The 16,209-nt window shown below is 49.7% G+C and overlaps 1 long non-coding RNA gene across 1 annotated transcript in view; it reads left to right on the forward strand.

The window, feature by feature from the left end:
* Window positions 1-16,209, forward strand: part of LOC110403776 — a 150,634-nt gene that overhangs the window by 114,870 nt on the left and 19,555 nt on the right. The window lies entirely within an intron of this gene.

Below are 16,209 nucleotides of genomic sequence, written 5' to 3' on the forward strand. Positions count from 1 at the left end.
GACTTTCTTAACAATTACAAAACGAGTATCTGTTGACCTAATCCTGCAAGCTGCCTGGGTGTGACCATCCCACATTAGCGGGTGGAATTGTGCCCTCAGAAGACGTGCAGAAATCCGACCCCCATTTCCACCCTAAAGGCCATGGAGCTGAAAAAAAACCAACAGCAGCTCTGCAAAGCTGATTTGGGTGTTTCTTTTGAGAATTGTTTGGTTGATTTTTTTTTCTGCCTGTTGATTACTGCTCCAGCACAGGGCGGGGATGCGCCAGCCTTTCTTTCCTGCAGAAGGGTTCTGATGTGCCAAACCTTGTATTTTTTCCATCCTGAACCTCTCTGAAATAAGAACAAAAGGGGAAAATGGAGGGAGGACACGGAGAACAGCAAGGCAGATCCTCTCATCCTCTCCTGCCCCAGTGGTACATCATCTTTCAAGGAATGTGCAGATGTGGAACTGAGGGACGTGGTTAGTGGGCATGGTGGGGATGTGTGGGGTTGGAATAGATGATCTTGGAGGTCTTCTCCAACCTAAATGATTCCATGGTCCTGTGAGTGGGCATGGTGTGTTGACGGGTTGATGGTTGGCCATGGTGATCTCAGAGGTCTTTTCCAGCAGTCATGGTTCTGTGGTTCTGTGATGCAATGGGAAAACTAAGATGAAGAGTTAACTCCCGAAGTGATGTGAAAAGGGAGTCTGCACCATCACAGAAACTTGCGTTTCCTTCTAGCAGCACATCAGCTATTGAAATATTTCTGTCGCCCTGCATCAGAAGTGTTTCAGAGAGCTGTAGGGCTCAAAGTCATCCAGCAGATGGCTGAAGGGCTGGCGCTGACTACTGGCACCTCTGGTTCCTCAGAGGTCCATCACATCGTGCCTAGGCAGCACGGCAAACTTTGCTCAGTGGGACAACTGTCCGGGCCTTGTAAGACTTTCCACCGCCCCGATTCTCGGTGACGTGACTCAGAGCTGTAAACATTGGCACCAGCTGCTCTTCTCACTGAAAGCACAAACCCATTGAGGGAAACTTGTTTTCTAAAAATAATCTGATCAATGAAAGGGCTCTCTCAGCCCCCCTCCCCGCCTCCCTCGTAACAACTTCCTCAGCAGTACATTGGGTTACAGGAGGGATGCTTCTCGCCAGGACCCCACTGACCCACTCTCAGACCTCATTTAAAGATGCTGAAGGGGCAATATAAGGCCATATGAAAAGATATTTAGAGCTTTGGGGTGACAGAGAGAACGGGAAGCAGTCATTGCATGGTGAGGTGAGCGTGGCCCTGGTGCTTATGGAGGTTTGTAGGTGCAGAAAAAGATGTATAATTTCAGTGTGTTATTTGTAAGAATGATGCCTGCAGCTGGCCAGTGCTGTGAGCTGGTGACACCAGGCTGGGGGCTCTCAGGTGCTCCCAGCCCAGCTCCCTGCCTGCTCTCCAGCTGTCTGGGGAGGGTCAGGCAGAGGCGGATTCGTTGGCTGATGCTGTGGAATGCCAAATATTACTGTCTGCGTGCTAGTCATTTTGGAAAGCCAGCAACAGTCAATCTATAATTTGCTCTTTGCTTAATAATACTCCCCACGACTCACGTTGTGTTGCAAAAGGCGTTGTTCAGATCCTGCTGTGATTAGGCCGTGCGAGTAGCTACTAGAGTAAAAGTAATGCTGAGCTCTGCACCAAGGTGCACGGCACAGATGGAAGAGCAGTGTGACTCTGGACACCTCTCAGCAAGGACGCCGGGCTCAGGTGCCCCCACCTTGGTGAAGCTGAAGGGCAGTTGTTCTGGTTCAGTCCCAATCACCACAGCCCTTCCCATCCTGCAGTTCCCAAAAACAAGGTTGTCACTTCTAGGACTGACTTTAGCTCCCGGAGTTCTGTGTCTGGGTATTATCCCTTACCTTTGAGTACACTGAGATAGTTTCAGAGTGATGCATTTATGGTCCAGCTGCTGTGGATAGGACAAGCTGGTAACAGTCATCTTTGTCTTCCTCCCTGCTCCTCCTAATGCTGTTTCCTCACTCTGAATCTGCCCCTAGCTGCTGCAGGATCAATATCCTTTTAAATAAATAGAAAGAGATCAGCTGAAGCCAGGATCCATGCAGCCATGTGTTGCTGGCTGCAAAGCAGTGCCATGCCAGCATTGTTTTCTCCACCGCTGAATGCAGTCCCACGAAGGTAGCTTGGTGCTGCATTTCGTTACTGCTGCAGCTGACCATGCTCCTTGCAGACTGTAGATGTGACCTGTTAAATCTGGCTGTTAAACGGGCATTTTGAAGCACTGCAGAACAAAGCTACCTGCTGGAAGGAGAGGTGCCAGCAGCACATTTGTGGCCACAGTAGAAAGAAACTTGGGATAACATCCTGGTGCCATGGGCTGATCGTTTCACAGGGAGGCTTGCAGGGCTTCATTTCAGGTTGGCACATACATTTCATCTCTAGACAGATCTCCTCACCTTGGTCTGATCACATTGCCCTGTACTTTGCTACCTGAAACACTGGAAATGTATTATTTTAATCCACCTGCTCATTTTTGCCTATGGTTGGCCTATGTCACTGCTGCACAAAGGGTGCACTAGCCCCATATCCTGCTTTGGGAAGGGGAACGGTATCTGCAGCCAAGAAGGAAGGAAGAAAAGAGGGAATATGGAAAGAATAGGCGAGTTTCCAAGAGGGAGATGGGAAAGGAAGGGATGTCTGCAGGGAGAGGAGGAGCAGGAGGCAGGAGCAGCCACAGGGCAGTAGAGATAACCCAGCGTGAAGGGGCGATGCAATGGGGCGGCCTTCGCTGTGCCCAAGCCCATCTCCTGGGGACACAGGGCATGTCCTGAACTGCAGATGGCCCAGAGTGTGGGTGCAGTCCCAGCACACAAAGGAACCGTTTCACCCCAGTGTTACCGCTGCCGTGGCACCGGCACTGTCCTGCTCCCAAGTCTCGCCAGAGATAATTAGTTTATTTTTAATGAGGGCTGAGATTCTTGCACAATCAAAGCAAAGGGTTTTTAAGATAAAGTAAAAAGAAAAAAAAAAAAGTTACTAAATTAAGAAACGAGGGCTTGTGATCGGTGGAGACCTCTGGAAGGCTGACATAAACGCATGCTGGGGGGGTTAAAACCAGAAGGGCAACAAAAAAGAACTCTCTTATTTTTAGCTTTCGTGCTGCTGCCGCTGTTCGCCATCGTGAATCCCAGTAGGAGCAGTTCAGCTCGTGCTGTCTGAGCGCGCGGCCGCAGCTCCCAGCCCGCCCCGGTGCCCCCGTCTGATGCCGCCGCAGATTTGGGCTGCGCTCTGCAGTGAGCAGCCTCAGCCCTTTCTTCTCTAAACATGTGTGCTTTGAAAGGGAAAAGGTTGCTGCCAGCATGTCTGACTCCTTCGTCCTGACAACATCCGACCATCCACGTTATCAGCCCTTACTGGGACCTATCAAGAGACACAGTTAAACAAGCTCATGTTTATCTGCGGGAAGCTGTATTAATTGCGCAGTGGGATAAAGAACTGGCCGGCACCAGGCAAATCTCACTGGCATGGGAAAGGGACAGAAGCCTCAGCTTAACAATGGGCTGCAGCAAAAGAAAGTCACTCAGTGCTGGAGGCTTTTTTTTTTTTTTATGCTTGCAGACTGCAGTATTTTGTTTAATAGCTCTTACTCCCATGTTTTGTTTGCACATTTTTTAAGTAAGAAAGCTGATAGCTGTGCTGTGTGCGCTTGGGGCTCACTCCGTGCTGAGGGCTCGGGGACAGGGCTGGGTTTGGTTTCCCATGGGGATGCTGGGGATGAGCTGCAGAGCAGTGGTTCCGCGTGCTGGGCTCAGTGCTGCAGGGACCTGCAGCTCGGGGAGATGCTGGGCTTCCAGGGGAGCAGGACCTGTTGTCACCCATGCCTTGGAGCAAGTAGAAAAGGAGGGGTTTTGGCAAAAACCCATCAAATAATCTGAGATGTCCTGCATGGCTTGTGGGCTCTTGGTTCTGAGTAGTCGTTCATCAGCTACCAAGAAAATCAAGGTGGAAATGGCAATATAATGCCCAACGTGAACTTCCTGCAAACAGCCAGGAGGCATGGGAAGGAGCTGCCTAAGGGAGAACTTCTGATGGCTGAAACCCATTCAGTTTAGGCACCATTTGCTTCTCAGAAGGATGAAACAGAGCGCGGGCTGCCCGCTGGGAGGAGAGGGATGGTGATGCTGGCACAGGGACCGGGACAGGTCCAGGACTGCATCCCCTTTGAAGAATGGGAGCTGTTGGTGATGGGCAGTTTTGGGCTGTCGGTGATGGGCAGTGTTGAGCTGATGATGCTTTGCTCACAGGAAAGGGGAAACTACCAAATGAATCACATCCCTTCTCTAATCTCATTTTCTCTTGGGGGTGGATTTGGGCATGCTCCAAAACCACAGCCTAATTTAAATCAGGAGAAAGGTGACCATGAAGAGTGGAGAAACAAGAAAACTGGGAAAAATGGAGAGAAATATTTGTCCTCCCATGAAGGAATGTCTGTCCTGATGATGGGAAACGGCCACATCTGGTGATGGAAAGCAGAGGTTTTGTTGAGACGCTAATCGCTCGCTTTTTGTCTGGGATGCGTGAGCCGTCCCGAACGCCGGGCTGCGATGTGAGCAGGGGCTCCGAGGGGACGGCTCCCCGCTCCCTGCGTCTGCTGCCCTTCCTCGGGGATGCTGACAAACGTCTTGGGGAGATAGCGAGCAGCTTGCAGGAAGGAGCCTCTTCAAAGCCTTCCCTCCCTTATCTCCCCGCTGGAGTTGTTTTGACAGCGGCTAGTTAGAGACAGGAGCCCTTGCTGGGATGAAGTCAAGATCGCAAGAAAAAAAACAAACCCAAGAGACTGCATCAGCAGCACACGCCATAACTCTGCCTTGGAGTGGGCAGATGGTGCCTGTGTGATTGCTGCCGGGCCAGGGAGGCTCAGCCAGTCTAAATAGTGCTGGAGGTAACGCGGAAGGTCACCGCTGTAATCAGTTCTGTGCTGCAGGAGCTCAGATCCACGTTTCTGCTCTAAAAGGCCCTGGGCTTCGTAGCGATTTCTGTCGCCCAGATGGCAGCAGCTCTGTGTCCTTCCTTTGGTTTCCCTGTGTCATGGTGCCCAAAGGGGATGGCAAAAAGGATTCCGACGGGCAGGAGCAGGGTTTGGGCTTGATTGGCTGCAACCAGCAGGGCCCCGCTCAGACACCCATCTGTGCAAGCACTTCCATCTATCGATGCAGTTAAAATAATAACAAAACTGCACTTCTCTTTTTAAAGCTTTTGGCAATATTTTTAGGCCCTCCAGCTATGTAATCACAGCTACATGACATGGAGAGATAAGCTAAGTATTTAGGAACGCAGACGGATATGGGACAGGGCTCAGCCAATCCCGTACCCTCTCTCTGACAGTAGCCAGCAGGAAATGAATCAGAAATTTTTGCAAAAAGGGCTGCAAGGATGATAAGGTCACGCAGATCTGTGTCCTGCATCCAAGCACATCTCACTGCTGCTCCCACTTCTGGGCAGGGCAGTGCTCCTGGCCCCACGGAGCCTTGAACCTATGCAAGAAATCTTACTTTGTGATGTTGGATGCCTTGTGGTGCTGGATGCCTTGTGGTGTTGGATGACTTGCGGTGTTGCACGCTGCAGACCTTTAGAGACAGCCAGCCCATCACCAGGAGAGGTGCAAGCCCCCCAAACTGTGCTCTGAAGCCACCATAGCTCTGATGATGCTCACTGAGCTCCATCCCCAGAGGCTTCCGGTGCAAAAGGGTCAGTGGAAGTAATCCTCTTGTGCAAAGGTCATCAAGAACCCTGTGCAATGGTTGAAAAAGTGCTGTTTCCAAGATCAGAGAACAATTTGAGTTGGAAGGAGCCCGTAAAGGCCATCTGGGCCAACTCCTCTGCAACGAACAGGGACACCTACAGCTGATCAGATGCTCAGAGCCCATCCAGCCTTGGATGTCTCCAGGGACAGGGCATCCACCACCTTTATGGGCTACCTGTCAGGATTCCTGTAAAGATCCCTGTGGCCTTTGCATGGTCCCAAAATGTTGGCTGATGCCAATGGATCAGTTCTTCCACTGGAGTATTTCATGCGTTCATATTACGTTCAGAAAGACTTGACCGATGCAATCACAGACAGAGCTCTCCCTCATGTCTCCTTTGGCTCAAGCCAAACTCTGCTCAAAAAATTCTCCAAATTATTTAATTTATTTGTTCTTCAGTGGGAGTTTACGGCCTTCTTGTAGCACCCTCACACAGAAAGCAGAGCATGCAAACACAAGCTCTGCACGCAGGAAGGAAAACACCATTCAATTTTTCGCTATTTTCAAGCAGCATTGGAGCATCCTCGATGTGTCTATAAATAAGGAATTATTATTTAAGGGAACCTTTGCATTAGTGGTTACTATGGCAATGAATCATTCGGTCTCTGCTGGTGCCAGATTGAGCATGAGTGCGCAGCATTCATCCAAACAAGATTCAGCCGCGGTGCAGTTAGTTAAAGACTCAGCAGATGTTCTAAAGTAAATTCTGTTCAGAGCCGTGCGCCCTGGCGAGGTGCCATTTTCTAATATCTATGGTGGATATGTAAAGACTACCGAATTTCTCCATTTAAAAAAAACTTTTGTTAATTGTCTGTACCACGCTTGTCTAATTAATTGCACGTGGATCCGCCCCAATGTGCAGGGAGAAATGTAAGTGAATCCATTCTGCCACTATTTCCAAAAGTATAATGACTGCATGTAAAAGCTGTAATCACTGCCTGTAATGGCTTCCTAGTCGCAGGCTGTTTCATAGACTATGAAAATATGCCGCGTGGAAATAAACCAGTTGTGCATTGGACAGAATTAAAACCAAATGCTTGAACTTCTAATTAAAATTTTTCTTCAAGTTGCGGAAAGGGAAGGCTTAATTACCACCAAAACGCTCTCCTTTTTTCTTTTTTTTTTTTTTTAATTTATCTTTGCTCCCTTTTTATGTTGTTCAGCATGTAGCTGTGCCCATAGGTTTTGCACAGCCCATGTCACTGCCCCCAAACCCAGGTTGGCTCCTCGATACCTGCCCATGTGGTCCTCATTCACTCTGAGTTTACTGCAAACACATGGAGCGCTGCCTGCACGTTCCAGATGCTAAGCAAGCTTCAGGAGAATGAAAAAGAGACAGAGAAGAGTGTGTACGTGGGGGATAAAGAGCTCTAACGGAGATCCCATTCCTGGTGGAGCCCCAGACAGCTTGCATTCTACAGGAACGGCAGCGCTGGGGTCGGGCGGTTTTGTTCTTTCTCCCTATCTTTGCACGCTGTAGAATAGAGGACTTTTTTTGAACTTTAACATTTGGACTTCTTCGCAGGCTGCTCTTTAGTGTGGTTTGGGAAGGACAAAAGAAGACTTTTGTTGATTTGGCATAAATTATACAGTGGGTATTTTTGGCATAAACGTTGGAGCTTGATGCTTTTTTGTTGGTTTGGCAAAATATACCTTGAAATCACAAAAATATGCTTCTAATTACAGAATGTATGTTGCAGTGATGTGGGACAGCGAAGTAAGGAACCTTTCAGTATTTATATTAACCGAATCAAAAAATTAACCTCTTCCTGTTGAATGTTTACAGCTGGAACATGGTCAAAGAATCTGGGGCTGGAGCTAGCAGTGTCTGATACATTCCTGCCTCAGCAGCAAAGATAAGTAATGCATTATTTGGATGCTGAGCCTTCAGCGGGCCGGTCCTTGCTGTTGGGGCTGGGATTTTTTGAGGGGCAGATTCAACTGTTTTCCTAGAGTCACAGCATGATTGGATTGGAAGGGACCTTGAAGCCCACCCAGCCCCTCTCCCTGCCATGGGCTGGGGCCCCCCACCAGATGAGGCTGCCCAGGGCCCATCTGACCTGCCTGGGGCACCTCCAGGGCTGGGGTTTTATGAAACCCTACATGAACAGAAGTCTGGCAGGGAAATAAAAAGGCAAAAATGCAGTGAGAACGGGTTCTTGTTCGAGCTGAGCCCCCTCCTGCCATGTTTGTCACTCGAGCATTTCAGCAGCTTGCTGGAGCATGACAGCAGAAAGCAAAGCTGTTCTCACTGCCCAGGTAGGGCAGAGGGCAAACAAGCAGCTCCCACAGCCCAGGCAAAGCCTGCCTCTGTCAGAGCTCTGCTGCCCGTGGCCCTCCAGCAAGAAAAAGCTGAAGAAGTGCTCCATGGACTCAGAGGGGACCCGGCTCTGCAGGGGCAGCCCTATTGCTGCTGCAGTAAGGATCATCCCGCAGGAGTCAATGACCCTAATTAACAGCGTATGTAATGTTTTGCCTGAAGAGCTTCCTGCGAGTGGCTCTCCCAGTGTCTGTCTTGTTCCGAGATGCTCGCTCTGGAATTACCATTAAATCGCAGTGCTGCGGAACTGCACTGAATGGCTGCAAATGGCATTTAACCCCTTGCACTGGGCAGGCCGTGGGGTGTAAGAACTCGTCGAGGTGTTGGATTTGTGTGTGCTCTTTGTATGGCAAGAGAGGCTTTTCTGTGGGCTTTAAAAAAATGTGTGTAAATTTCTCCTGAAGGGCTTTCTATTAAGCCAGGCCCAAAGTACTGCACAGAAGTGCAAGGACAACCAATTTAGAGCACAGCTCTGGACAAGACTGCAGTGGTTTGCTTGAGAAAGCATGCAGCCAACGCTTGGGAACATCACAAGGAAGGCACTGTGGACGCTGTGTCAGGCCCCTCAAACAGCAGCAGTGGGAACCCACCTCTCCCTGCAGCAAACAGGCAGCACAACGCAAGAGCAACGGGCATGGAACCCACTGCAGTTGTGTCTGTGCAGCCTCGACCTCAGCAAATCCTATCAGCTCTCACGTCATAAAATATAGAAAGGAATAAATGCTTTCCCCTTCCCGTTTCTGTAGGAATAGTTATACAATTCCTGTGGTAAAATCTGCTCTGCTGTGCTGGTTGCTAAGATAATCTGATCGTGTTTTGAACATGGGGGAAGCAGTCTTTTTATTACTGTATATAATGGCTTTTCCTGTTTCTTGGTCATTATATTTTAGGTCTCTATTCTTATTCTTTTCTTTTTTTTTCCCCCACATTTCTCAGTCCTTCCGAGACATCAGAGAATGACCAGACTGCCTAAGGCAGTAAGAACCAGAGGACACCCAGGGGATGCACACAGATAGATTGTTGCCACACTGAAAAATTTCTCCCCCCAAAAGACCCAAGGAGGCGGTGGGAACGGCAATTTTTCTGTTGCTGGTGTCATTTTCCTAAGAGGAAGGGATGCCACCAGGAGCCACCAGACCTGGCCCCCAGTGCTGGTGTTTGCCGTGGCGTTCGTTGTTGGAGGATTGGTTGGGCTCTTTCAAAAGCATTGCTTCCCTCTTCTCCCCATTTCTGTGTGACTGTGGGCAGGGGATGGCTGCCCTCTGGGGTGGACCCTCTGCCCACCTGGGTGGATGAGGGGTTCTTGTTCTGCCGGTGGAATTTCAGCCTTTGTCATCCCATCCTTGCCATCAGCGATGGATGGTGATACCGCAGAGGGACCTCAGCTCTCCGCTGCTTTCTCCACTTGGGATGATTTCTCACAGAGATAGGAAGAGAAAAAGGAGATGCATTTCCCATTCTTTGAAGAGAGAACTTCAACTTCCGCGGATAAAATAATGTGTAAAACAATGTTTGGGAAAACTTCCAGGGGGCTCGTTTGGGCTTTGCAAAGGAACCCTCTGCATTTGAATCCCGATGGGAAGATAAGATAATTCCCCGGCACTGTTTAGTTATCGCGCGTGGTATAAACAGCACTCCCCTCTTCATCTCCTGAGAATGCGGCTGGGAAACACTGCGACCAACAATTGGTGCAGCCGGGATGGACTGCGTGTCCCCTTGGGAGCAGGGGCCGTCCCCATCTCTGCCGATGGCTGTCGGCGTTGGGCCGCAGCCTTAAGGGGAAGACCTTGCTCTGCGCAGCGCTGGGCCCTCTTGCTGCAACTCCTTACTCATAAGTTTTAAAGTACTTTGCGGAGAGGTCAGAGGTATTATCCTCATCTAACGAGAGGGGAACTGTGACTCATCTTGCTCTTGACATTTCTGTCTCGTTGCCCTTTTGTTACGGAGCCACCTCTCTGCAGAGAGGTCCCTTCCCCTCCGGTTTATCTGCAGGCGGGAGCTGCAGCAGCAGCAGCACCGCAGCGCCGGCCGGGACCCGCGAGCGCAGCAGAGCAGTGGTTAAGGCAGAGCCAGAGGAATGTTTTGCCAGTTTGCCTCTGTTATTTTTTGTTTGTTTGTGTGTTCAGCAGAGCACTCTGTTATCTTCCGCCCGTCCTGACGCCATGCTTTTCCTGTTTAAAATTCCTACTTCTGATTTTCCCTTTGGGTTTTTTTTTTTTTTTCTTTTTTTGCTTCCTCGATTGTTCCAGTTTTATGTTCTCAGCTCCAGCAGCCAAACGATAGCTATGGAAGTACTTGAGGACAGAAGATCTGGTGCCTCTGCCTCCCTCAGACACTGGTTCCCTGAGAGCGGCTGTCTGTACCTAAAGGGGCTGTAAGAAGGAAGGGGACAGACTGTTTAGCAGGGCCTGTTGTGATAGGACAAGGGGAAATGGTTTCAAGCTAGAAGAGGGGAGATCTAGACTGGGTAGAAGGAAGCTTTTGCAATAAGAGTGATGAGGCAGTGGCACACGTTGCCCAGAGATGTGGTGGGTGCCTCATCCCTGGGGACATTCCAGGTCAGGCTGGATGGGCTCTGAGCGCCTGGTGGAGCTGTGGGTGTCCCTGTTCATCGCAGGGGAGTGGGACCAGATGGGGCCCTTCCTACTCCAATGGTTCTATGATTCTGTAATTCACTGCTCAGTGCTTCTTTTGCATCTCCCATCTGCAAGACCCGGGCAGTATTTCTCTGTCTTATTTCACTACATTTTACCTATTAATCCTTCTTTGCAAAGTGGGCTCACAAGGCAAATATATGGAGAACAATTTGTAGCCACAAATACGTTACACTAGGTAATACAACTGGTGCACCACTGTGCGCTGGTGAAGCACAGGCAGTGCTGGGGCTTGTGCCACACAGCTGTGCTGTGTATAGTGCTGCTCAGGACTCACCTTTGTGGTGAGCAGAAAACCTCTGCAGGTCCAAGCCATCCCCAGATGTCCAGTGCTGGAGGCTCTGGAGAAGCTTGAGACCATGAGATCACCATGCAGAAGGCACATGGGAGGCTCAGGGAGGGCAGGGCCTCTGTGGGTGGTGGCACACACGTGGCTGCAGAGCATGTCCCCATCCATTGGCACAGGAGAAGGGCTGCCTGCAGGGAAAGGGGTACACCGAGCTGTGTGGGGCTCTCTGCGGCAGGGAAGGACACGGTGCATATGGGAGGGATAGAGGACTGGCTCTTTTAGTATTTTCTTAGTTGATTAACCATTCTTTTTTAATGCTCAGGTCATTTCACTCCTTTCGCTTATCATTTTTGTTTTCTCTAGATCAAAGTTTCAGGAAGGAAATATTCAGTAAACATATTTTTGAGTTTAGGCAGTGTGGTTTTAGAAGGTTCCTCATACTACAGCACCAGCCATGGGTACAACGTACAGCTCTCGAGGATTTGGTACAGTTTTGGCTTTCAGAGGCAGCAGTGACTTCTCCTCTGATTTGTGTTTGACAATGTCTGTGACGAGTTTGGGACATCTCAGTGGGAGCAGCATGGCACAGTTGTGTGAAAGACTCTAAGACTCTGCTGTCCGCAAGTGAAACAAGACGTAAGCAGCATTGTTCTCCTAATCCAGGTTCATCAGAAAGACAGGCTGCCGTGGTTTGCAGCTCTGTGCCACGAATACCAACAGGAATGCCAAGGAAGCAGTTCTGCGCCGCGCTCTCACACGCACACAAATACACTCAGTGTTTTGTAAAGATGCTCTTTTGTCCCTCTCTGCATGGGAAAATGTGCTTTCCACCCAAACATAAATTGCTCTTCAAACTGCAGCTTAGAATTCAGAAGTCTGCACTTTTAGCGGCGCACTGTGCAGACCATTTTGGCACCAGCTCTGAGCAAACACACCAGAAAAAAGCACCTTGGGTGAGGAGCACAGAAGCAAACAACCTGAGTTCACTGTAATGAACTTTTTTGGAAGTCCCAAAGAACATTTTCACGGCGGGGACTGTTTTAAAATACATTCTGGGAAGAGAGAGTTGGGAGAAACATGAAAACCCCCCAACAAAAACCAAACGCAACAAACGCAACAGCAAAGATCCAGGAGCTTGTTCCCAGATGGTGAATTAGTGCTGGGGAGCAGCAGCCCCAGGGAGCTGTGATCCCCTCACCCAGACAGTCCCGGGTGTTTCAGGCTCCCGTTCCAGCACAGTCCCTGATTTGTGGCGTTAAGCTTTTTATAGTTTTGCTTATCCTAGCATTTAAGGTATTTTCGAACTTTCATACACTTTAATTTGTTATGCTTGGAAGGAGATGTTGGGTTTAGCACATAAAAAGGGTATTTTCGTTGGAGATGTGAGGACCAGTTCGGTGAGGAGGAACTTCTGACCGTGGCGACCGGCCATCCCGCAGGTAGGGCACAGAGGGCCCTGCAGAAGCCCCCAAAAGATCCTGGGGCCAGGGAACACTGGGACCATGGCAAAGCCCCAGATCTGCCATCTGCCCAGGACCCAGGCAGCTGGAAGGCATCTAGAAGGAATCCAGCCCATATCAGGTGAGCTCACTGCACGGGTGGATCCCATCCAGTCCTCGTTTAGCTACCTTTCCCAGCCCCGAGACAAAGGGTTTTCACCTTACAAATGGGAAAAAAAGACCATTATCAATGACTGTAAGCTACAAGGGACCACCAACACAGAACGAAGGAGGAAGCCCAGGGCTCTTGTTGCAGGATAAATCTGCAAAAAGATCAAGTCCAGAGCCCATCCCATGGGATGAAGAGCAGACCCCAGCCAAGGACAGGTGCTGACCCAACCATCAGTGCTCTGTGATGGGAATGTGGTCGAAAGGAAAGGAGCAGGGCATGGTGCTTGGTGTCCTGCTGGTGTCACAGGCACCTGGCACCCATGGGCTTTGCAGGAAACTTGTTTTTAAATGTTTACTTTGCCTTATTTCTAATGGATTCTGTGGTGGTTTAGACCCTGTGCTAGGGAGTTCTGTCTGCTTTCCTTCTCTGTACCATCCTGGTACACCTAATGTCTCTGACTGAAGGATTCAAGCTGCGATGTGGAACATCCCTATTTCAAAGGGACAAACCCTGAGAGGCTCTGGGAGCTGCTGCAAAAGAGCCCCGCGTTCTGCCATGAAGCAATGAAAGTTTCCACTGAAAGTTCAGTGGAGAGAAGATCATTCACTGCAGGGAAAAAGTCCAAACTGAGCCATAAACAAAATTCATTCCTCCGTTCTGCACTTCTGTGGCTCCGTCCCACGTTCTTTAGTCGTCTCCTTGCATGGGGTGCCTGAAGTTGCTCTTGGCTTCCTCTGCAGTGGAGGAATGCAGGTGAAAACCTCCAGAGATTAATTAAGATCTTAGGTAGTAATTAAGGTCTTAGGCAGTGCCCACTGGAGATGCATACAGCTCTCCACTTACTGGGCAGGGAACCTGAGGTGACTGGACTCACAGCCTTGTGAGACAGCTGGGGACAGTGGGTCGGATCTTGGCTTCTGAGCTGCGCGTCGTCATGAGAAAGAAAATGCATTGTGCTGACCCAGCGCTCTTCTAGTTACGATGCAGCGCAAACGTGCGGCGCGCTTTGCACGACTGTTGCAATATGCTAAAAAAGAGATTGCTAGAGCTTCAGTATTACACTTCTTGCTGGCTAGAGCAGCCTGCAGAGATCCAGAGCCGGCCAGCAGTTTGTTTCTTGCCTTACAACTCCCCAAATCCCAATTATTCAGGTTCTTTCAGCAGCGATCCTGCTGCCTCTGCATCAGATTTGCACAAAGCCATCACACCTTTCCAGCAAAGCATTCATTATCGTGCCTGGTGAACACAATGACAGAGATTGCAAAAACAAATAAACAAGAAAACGAACCTTTAAAGTGGGACAGGGAGTGGTGGCTCTTGAGAAATGATCTTCCATGAGATTAAGAGGTTGCCGCATAAAGACGCACCTTCCCGACAATGCCATTATAATGCAGTGCACCTCAGGCCAAAGAAACAAACCGTGCAGCTATTTTAAGGAAGTGTGTTGGTTTGGGAAAGTCGCAGAGGAATTCCCTTGCTCTCTGCCCCATTACCAAAAAACCTGTATGGGTCCGGATTCCAGTTCTGAGCAAGTGCAGTGCTGTGGATGAGGTCAAAATAAGTCATTTCCCGTTTCTTGATTTGAATTTTCCATCTAGAGAGCAAGCAAATACATACAAATATATATGGGGTGACCTATATTCATGCAAATTCCTTCTGCAGGTTTCGTGAAGGATCAGCCCATGAGTACACGAGGATGTTGGATCGGGGTTTGGATGGGGATCTTGCTGAACAAGCACAGAGCAGTTACAAGGGTCTGGGGACAGGACTGGGAGACGTTCAGCCCTGCTCGTGTTAGTGGAAGCTTTGCCGCAGGTTGGATGGACTGTTAACTCTTGAAGTTCTTTCTTTAAAAAGGATTTTGCTCAAGGAAGGGTTAGTTCCTGGCCAGTACGGGACAATTGCTTTCTGCATGCCAAGTGTGAAAATAGGAAACGTTCCACGCAGGTGAACTGCCACACACTTTGTTCCGTCTATCTGCAAAATGTTAGCCCGTACTTCTGGTATCGTTTGGGATGAAAAGTTCTCCTTGACATTTAATTATTATCAGAATTAGTCATTAGCACTGTCGTCATCGCAAGGAGCTTTGCCACTGATGAAGTAGGATGGGACTTGGGGCCAGGGTTAGGTCAGTGTTACTGCAGGAACGTGTTTGTTTCGGGTTTAGCATGTGAAAAATAGAGAAAAAATGTATCGATCTCCAGACTTTTCTTGGTCTGCTTTCACAGTGGAGTGTCCAAGAGCCCGCCCTTGCTGAATAACTATCGCTGCTCGACCCAGGGTCCAGGCTTTATGTGGGCTGAGATAACAGGGTGGACAAAGAGTCCAATACTTCGTTGGGAAACATGAAGTTTAGAAAAAGGAATGCTGAAAAAATACTGTTTTTCCCCGAATTCCTCCACATTTCCACAAGCACTTACTCACACACCATTTCTCCCTTATGAACTGAGATGCCTTATCCTATTGGGAATGCACACAGGAGCCTCAGCCCATGGCTGGCTGCGGCAGCATCCAGTGCTAATGGGCTTCACGTGGAGCTCTCCCCTTGCACTGCAGTGATGGCTGCTCCCTGGAGCTGGGCAGGAGGAGGTGCCCCATGTGCGGCACAGCCCTGGGGAACCCTCCCATCCCATTCCCAGCCCCAGGCAGTGGCATTCCTATGGAGCTACCGGAGATGGGATGGATCATCCATCCACTGGCTGCTTCCAGACTGCTGTTTATTTGGGAAAATCACACTGGAGATAAGATGTTAAAACACAGATAATGATGTTTCCTTGATATGAGTGTGGTTCTCATAGGCTGCTTTGAGTTATGCCCTACGTGCCTCTGTATGGCTTCGCTCCGGGTCTCTGCTGAAAGCAACAGGGGAGAGTCCTGCACTGTTGACATTTGCTCTACAAAAACATTTCCAGCTCTTCTTAGGGCCTTTTTCAGTGACAGAAACCAGTCCAACCACTTCCCCACAAACACTGCGTTCTTCACGAGGAGCACACGGGGCTGGCTGCCATCGCGCCTCTGCCTTTCTCTCATTAACACCTCTTTGTCTCACACCGGGGTAATTGGGAACCTCCATCCTGAACAGAGGGCAGATTGAGCTGCATGGAGACCCCCTCTAACATGCGCAAAGCCCATGCACACAAACGCGAAAGAAAATAGAAAAGCTTTCCAAACCTGCAGGCCCTGCTGTCAGTTATGGCAGCCGTGGGGTGTAATAAACTTCTAAGCAGTGCTGAGTGATGCGGGGCCCTGTTGGCAGTGTTGCTCCAGCAGTGAATGCTCCGTCCCAGCACCCATAGAATCATAGAATCCTTAGAGATGGAAGGGACCTTTATAGGCCATCTAGACCAACTCCCCTGCAATGAACAGGGACATCCACAGCTCCATCAGGTTGCCCAGAGCCTGGTCCAGCCTGGCCTTGAAAGGGATGGGGCATCACCACCCCGCTGGGTGCAGGGTCATGCAGCTGAGGACCCAGCCCTCCCCTGAGCAACCGTAGGACAGGGGCATTTTGCATGGGGGAAGAAGTCACCCTGTGCTCTGCTCT

Source organism: Numida meleagris, chromosome 9 (assembly GCF_002078875.1).
Source record: "Numida meleagris isolate 19003 breed g44 Domestic line chromosome 9, NumMel1.0, whole genome shotgun sequence".
In the NCBI taxonomy this organism is placed as follows: Eukaryota; Metazoa; Chordata; class Aves; order Galliformes; family Numididae; genus Numida; species Numida meleagris.